Source organism: Chionomys nivalis, chromosome 6 (genome assembly GCF_950005125.1).
Source record: "Chionomys nivalis chromosome 6, mChiNiv1.1, whole genome shotgun sequence".
In the NCBI taxonomy this organism is placed as follows: domain Eukaryota; kingdom Metazoa; phylum Chordata; class Mammalia; order Rodentia; family Cricetidae; genus Chionomys; species Chionomys nivalis.
In genome coordinates this window covers 8912738-8920355 of record NC_080091.1, presented here as the reverse complement: position 1 = coordinate 8920355, position 7618 = coordinate 8912738, and positions in this window count along the sequence as shown.

Below are 7618 nucleotides of genomic sequence, written 5' to 3'. Positions count from 1 at the left end.
AGCATCAGCGAGGGTCAAAAAATTGCTGCACTGTAAGTAGTCTCCTTTCTAACAGTAGCTGTTCACAGTCTGTGTTTTCTGAGAGAGAGGAAGCAGGCACTGTTAGAGTTTCTTGTGATATGCATGGGATTTCTGAGCCTCCCTCTTTCCTTATGTGAATCTTAGGATTGGCAATGGATGAGATAAAATTACAGAACCAGACCACTGTTACCACAGTCATGCTGCTGAGAGAGACTATTCCTTCAAATGAACAAGCTCTATACTCCTCATGGGAACTGTTACAACCAATAAAATACCAACTACATCCATTCATTTTTATACATTGATGCATCTAGGCCTATAAATGTTTACGCTGCATTATATTACAGGCAATAAGGTCTTAGTAGGGTAGAGGGTATGTCTATAGTAGGTAGTAGTTACACAGTGTCAAAGAGAGCTACGTAATAAGCTAAGAGCTTTTATTCTTATCAAATTATTTTTTTTATGAATCCATGTTTTAGCATAAGTTTTGTCTACTTTTAATCTTTATTGAATTACAGTATTGATTAAATCATTATTTTAGTACAACTTTACTTTGATTTCTCCCAAAGTCTTAGCCAGAGCTAGATAATGAGACTATCTATCTATCCATCCATCCATCCATCCATCCATCCATCCATCCATCTATCTATCTATCTATCTATCTATCTATCTATCTATCTATCTATCTATCTTTTATCTACATCTCTTTCTGTGTAACTCTGGCTGGGATTCATTATGTACATCAGGATTCACATTAGAAGTCTGTCTCTGTCTCCTGAGTGCTGAAATTAAAGATGTGTGTGGAATCAGCATGTTCCATTAAGTTTAAACCATTTAATCACAGTGACTATTATACTAATTTATGTTTATCTATTAATGGTCTTAACATTTAGAATATATTAACTTCCATTTTTCTTATATGAATTAGGAAGAAAAATCATGAAGCAAGTCACCAAACCTTTTAATCCTGACGGACTGAATTTTCTATGTTGTATTTACACTGAGAAGACACATTAAATTGAAATCCCTGTAAATATCTCATCTGTATTTCAGCCATCAGTCAGTAATTTTAAGAGAAAAATAGAGTTAAGAGTTAATACTGCCAATGAAATCATTAATTTAGTTTTATTATAACTATCAATTAAATGGCTGCCTGGATCTATCTTTACTGCTACCAAATATGAATAGACACAGTTGTGAGTATAGAGGTCCTGAACCACGTTGTAGAAGATTATCCTGTTCCTTTCAATATTTCTCATCTTAGAGGATCTCTTGGAGATAAAATGATCACATATCAACCAAAATCATTTAGATCTATCATCTAAAGTGCTGGTTTAGAGGACACTAGATTCTCAATGCTTACTCTAAGTGTGTTATTATTTTATTACGTGGTTTGTGGATATTGCCTTCCAATTGAGATACAATTTACCTGCATTTTTCCTGAAGGATACCACATCCTGGGAAATGCTTAGAGATTCTCCAGCTGTATGTATGTATGTGTATATATATTGGCATGTTTTTTTCTCTTTTCTTTGAATGACCAGAGCCTACTTCTTGGCAATAGAGAATGATGTGTTTGTTCATTTATTTATTTTTATTCTCATTTCTATTGTGGATCACTAAAAATCTCCAATCAAATAAAACATCTCAAGCAGCAATTTATGGAGGAAAACTAGTGTCGAAAACTGGCATAGTGTGATAGGTAAAATATATGATAAGTAGTAGGTGCTTTGAGAACAGAGGGGAAGCTGTAGGGTTCTGTTCAAGATGGCCAGATTCCAAACACTAGAGCACAATTTGCACTCTGTTACACTTAGAGAGGGGCCAACTTTCTGGCTCCCAAGCCAATACCTTCATCATAAACCCACATTTATTTTCGAAAAATGATTTAATTTCTAGACTTTAAGAAATTTCATATTCCAGAGGTCTGGTGGTTGAAAACCAGGTCATCACTTGATTTTGTTCTTAAATTATTTAGCAGGTTCTCATTTGACCAGTCAAGTTGTGAGTAGAACCTTTACTCTGAGGAGGAGACCATTTACAGACCATGGTAGCTGGTAAAGGTGGAGTTCCTACAACAGAACACATGGTAGGGGGCTTCACAGAGAAGGGGCTTCAGATAACTAAGCATGGCTGTCCTGAGCTGCTAAGTGGTAAGTGGCTTATGCAGGTATGAATCCATTGCCTAGAAACTCCCCCTCTAGAAAAGCAATGCCTGTGACCTGACTGTGTAAAGTACCAGGCAGTGCTTCATTCTCAGCCTCTGTACTGGAAACCAGGAGCAACAACGGAGACCCCCAAAATGTAGAAATATAGAACAGACAGACAGCTTTGTATTTTAGTGGTAAGACCAGGCAGAACAGGCATTTCTAGTCATGGTGAACACGGTTGAAAGGACTGGGCAACTACATACACCAGTTTAGTAACCACAGGTGACAGAGCCTATCATGACTTGACACAATTTATTATGATATCAGATTTATGTTGATGCCAAGACCAGAGAAACATATTACTCTAACACAAGACTGCCAAATAATATTATTTATAAACATTGATGCAAACACTCTTTCTAAGGGAATCTATTAATATTTAAATCCAACATTATATTGAGGACCTTGCTGGTCAGAGGTTGCAGTCTACTATGGCCCGGCAGCTTTCTCCAAGCTCAGCAACATGAACTTTCTCTTGAAAAGGACTTTCTGCTCTCTGCGTAGCCTTATCTGGGGGATGGCTGTAGTCCTAGAAGCCTGGCTTATCTCAAGAATGACCCTTAACATATTCCCTGCAAATGCTCTTCCCCTCTGACCACATAGTAATTAAGTAACATGCTCTAGTTATTCTCATGAGACTGTGCTGCCACTAATCCAGCTTAAGGATAGAAGCATGCCATAGGGTTTCCCCCCAGGCTTCCTGATCCTATATATTTCCTATAGTCAGGAATAAGGTTGAGTTTTTCAGTGAAGCTATCTTCCAGAGAGAAATATCTATTGTATCTACAATCATCTGAATCAGGGATATTGTATCCAGAGAAAACATAGTGGATTTAACTGCTATAATAAACCAATGCATTTCATTCTGCATGTAAACAAGCTCTTTCCCATGTATACATACACATCAAAAACTTTAGTATTTAACAAAATTTAGGAAAAATATCTGTGGCCATTATATGATAAAATGTTCTAACAATGTAGCTTTCCTGGACTTAGGTTGAGCCCATGGTCAATGACTGGTGTTAGAAGAGAAAAGAAGGGAAAACAAAGCAACTTAGAAACAGAGAAATATATATGGGGCAGCATCAGTTGTGTTCACATACTTCACAAAGCATTTCACACCGAAGTATTCTGCACTTGAAAAAGAGGTACAGACAAGGTGGTTTCTGTAAGACCAATAACACCAGAAGCTAGAAAGAGTCTCCTGCAAAATGACCAGAGCGATATATCCCCCTACATACACTGACTTCAGAACTCTGGACTCTAGGAAAGCACACTAACAAGATATTGTCTTCAGACCTCTGGATTCCACAGCTATAAGAAAATAAATTTTTGTTCAGTTAAGTCACTTAATTGTTCTCAGTACTACATCAGATATGGAAACATAGTACAAAACAAAATAATCATTGAGATAAATTTAGAAAATTAACAAATGATCACACATCTATAATAAAAAAAACACCCAAAATGTAAGGAAAAAACAGAATTTTTTCAATCTATGATTAGTATCTTTAAATAAACAAAAAATCCTAATAGTTTCCATGAAATTTATTGCTGAAAATGGAAAACTTTTCCTTAATCTCATGGAAGTTGTTGTACTTCTTTTATCAGTGTACCTCTTTATATGAACTAATTTTGAAGAATTGTGTTGAAGGAGCTGCGGGCTGTGTTCCTGCCGCCCCAGCTCTTGGTCGCCTGGCTAGCTTATGTCCCGAAATAACAACACACAAACTGTATTCTTTTAAACACTGCTTGGCCCATTAGCTTTAGCCCTTACTGGCTATTTCTCATATCCTGATCAACCCATCTCTAATAATCTGTGTAGCATCAGGCTTACCGGGAAAGATTCAGCATGTCTGACCTGGTGGCTTGCTTCATTACATCTGCCTCTGAGAGGAGCTGCCCTGCATCTGCTCACTTCCTCTTCCTCCCAGCATTCTGTTCTGTTTACTCCACCTACCTATGTTCTAACCTATGAGGGCTAAGCAGTTTCTTTATTATTTAACCAATGACCTTCCTCCATCATTTCTCTTTTTCTGTTTAAACAAAAAAAGGAAGGCTTTAACTTTAACATAGCAAAATTACATATAACAAAACAGTTATAAAGCAAGAATTATGGTAACAATATTTACATCTACTTTATCTTTTATCATAACAAAGGAAAACTATAACTAACCATTCTTCAACTCCATCAAAGACTCCAGAAGGATATAATATTACCTAAGTAAACAAGAAGTAAGAAACTTACAAAACTCTAGAACTCACAGAGACATCTCGCTGCCTTGACAGTCACCCAAAGTTTCTCTGTACCGTTGGGGCATCCATCTTTGGCCTACAGGCCCATAGTTTCCAGCAGACATTTCCATGAAGCAGGAAATTTCAAAGGCAGTTCAGTCACTATCTGCTGTGTCCTGCAGAATGTCTCGCAGACTCTTTCATGAATCAGGAACCCCGAAAGATCATCTCACCTTTAGGCAAGTTCAGCAGTCCTCTCTCTGTGGGTTCTTTGTGTCCAGTTTATGCAACTGTCCAGGCAAGAGCAGTTTCTTGCCCAAATGGCTATTAAACTCCATAAGGATCCTCTTCGATGCCCATCTTCTTCTTGAAGTAGATTGGTGCTGCCAGGAGCAGAGTGTCTCATTGTCATGGAAAGTCCTAAGTTATTAAAACATTAAATAGTATATTTCGTAGTCTTTGAAAGATACAAAGAATGCCTATCTATAATATATCTATGTACATCTAGAAAATCTAATATGACTACAAACTTGACTATTATAGATAACTATTCATTAACAACTTATATACATAACATTTTTACACGAGCTACACAATCACAATACCTTAATCAATATCAGAAATACATCTACATATAACAAAATTGACCTTAAATTTAAATCACTAAGGCAAAATCCATATCAATGCAAATTATTTATACCTATATCATATCCCCCTTTAAATGTAAAAGAACATTTATAAACAATATTTGGGAATATGGACGCTGTGGGCTGTGTTCCTGCTGCCCCAGCTCCTGGTTGCCTAGCTAGCTTATGCCCCAAAATAACAACACACAAACTGTATTCATTTAAACACTGCTTGGCCCATTTCTATTCGTGTGTAGCACCCCAAGGTGCACTTACTGGGAAGATTCTAGCCTACGTCCATCCTGGGTTGGAGCTTCATCACGTCTGCCCCAGAGAGGAGCTGCATCGCATCTGGCTCTGAGAGGAGCTGCCCTGCATCTGAGCTCACTTCCTCTTCCTCCCAGCATTCTGTTCTGTTTACTCCACCCACCTATGTTCTAACCTATGAGGGTCAAGCAGTTTCTTTATTATTTAACCAATGACCTTCCTCCATCAGAACTGAAATACTTTCCTTACACATTTAATATTCTTGGTTAGTGTAAAGTGGACATAATCTAGATAGCATACATATGTAAGTGAAGTTATATATTTGTTCTAATAAAATCACTTCATTCTAACAAATTCATACATGCTAAAAACATTGCACATTTTAAGGAATCCAGTCAAACTCTTACCCACTTCCAAACTCCACACATCTCACTCAAACTCCTTAGGGTTGGGATAGCCATTCTTAAAACATGGAGCTTCACTTAGAGATTTATACTTTCACTGCCGGCTACAGTTTTATTTATTCTTTAGGCTTATGGTTCTTGCTATTTCAATATTCAGAAAATTCTACTACCTTATCAAAGTATCACAAACATTTTGGTGGATTTGAAACTAGAAGAATAACTTTACAAGCTGTATCTTGACTAATGTGTCCTTTGGCAAGCATTATTAGCATTGAAAATAAGATAAAAATGTAGAGCTCAATAAAAATCAATAAAAAAGTTTAAAAAATAATAACAATAAATCTAAAAAAGGAAAAAAAATGAAGTTATTGATATTACAAAAACACTGTGCTGTAGGAAGTCTTACAGCCAGTGGTTACCTGCCAATTGGGGCATGGCCTTTTATACTATATAAGCCCATGTAGAGCACACATCTGCTCTCTTTTCTAGCCCCTCTGTTCTAGCTGTGGGATTCAGTTTATGATCACCATTCAAGCAGAGGATTCTGATTTGTGAGTCTACCCCTAAATAAATAACCATCTATTTCTTCATTCTGAGCTAGTATGGGATTTCTTTTAAGGGAGTTGAAGAATTTGTAGTTATAGTTACAGCTTTCAAAGTTATGATAAAAGATAAAGTAGTTATAAATATTGTAACTGTAATTCTTGCTAGATAACTGTTTTGTTATATGTACTTTTACTATGTTAAAATTAAAGCCTTCTTTTTTGTTTAAACAGAAAAGGGGAAATGGTGTAGGAGGTCCTACTATCTTTGTGTTGCTTTCATTGGTTAATAAAGAAACTGCTTTGGGCCTGTTGATAGGGCTTAGGTAGGTGGGAAAAACTAAAAGGCATGCTGGGAGAAAGGAGGCAGAGTCAGAGAGAGATGCCATGGGTCAGCCAGAGACAGATGCTGGGAATTTTACCTGGTAAGCCATGGCCATGTGACAATACACAGATTACTAGAAATAGGTTAAATTATTATAGGAGTTAACCAATAAGAAACTAGAGCTAATGGGACAAGCAGTGATTTAATTAGTACAGTTTCTGTGTGGTTATTTCAGGGCTAAGCTAGCCAGGCATCAGGGACAAACAAACAGCCTTTCGTTGCAACAGCACTGCATACATGTTTAACCAGTGTTTTAAGATATCTTTTGTAGGTCCTGGAGGCAGATAAAAACATTTGCAAGTAGGATTTCATACTACTGTCTCAGACTTTTTTTATTTTATAGTTACCATTAGCAATTCAACATACACAATATAAAATATTTATACACCATTATTTACGATGTATCATTATGTATTAAAATAATTAGCAAGGACTATTTAACAGTGCTAAAGTTCATCATTTGACAAGACTTTGGGAACAAGAAAGACACAAACTGTAATTACTGTTAGGAAGGTTAAGAATAAGAAATAGTCATGGTCCCTTTGGAAATAGTTTTATAGCACATACTAACAGCTATAAGAACTTTCATGATCTTAGGCCTATAAAACCCAAGCACAAATGGAAAGTCTAAAGAAATTATTATGCATATACTTTTACACTTTCACAGAAAAGGGAGTCAGTTATATAATATTATACTGTGTGTTGTACATTAGAAAAAAAAACCTGGAGAGAAACTGTAGGCCTGATGTTCATGTTTACTGAAGCATATGATGGTTTTTAGACACGGAAATATTATATAGATATAAAATATCAAAACTCTACAGGCTCTGTTAATGATCAGGAAAGAATAAAGAAGTAATTGTGAGAAGGTATATTAGCAGTAGCAGTGCTAAGAACACTTTGATTTTAAAAAGGAAGGTAAGGGTTA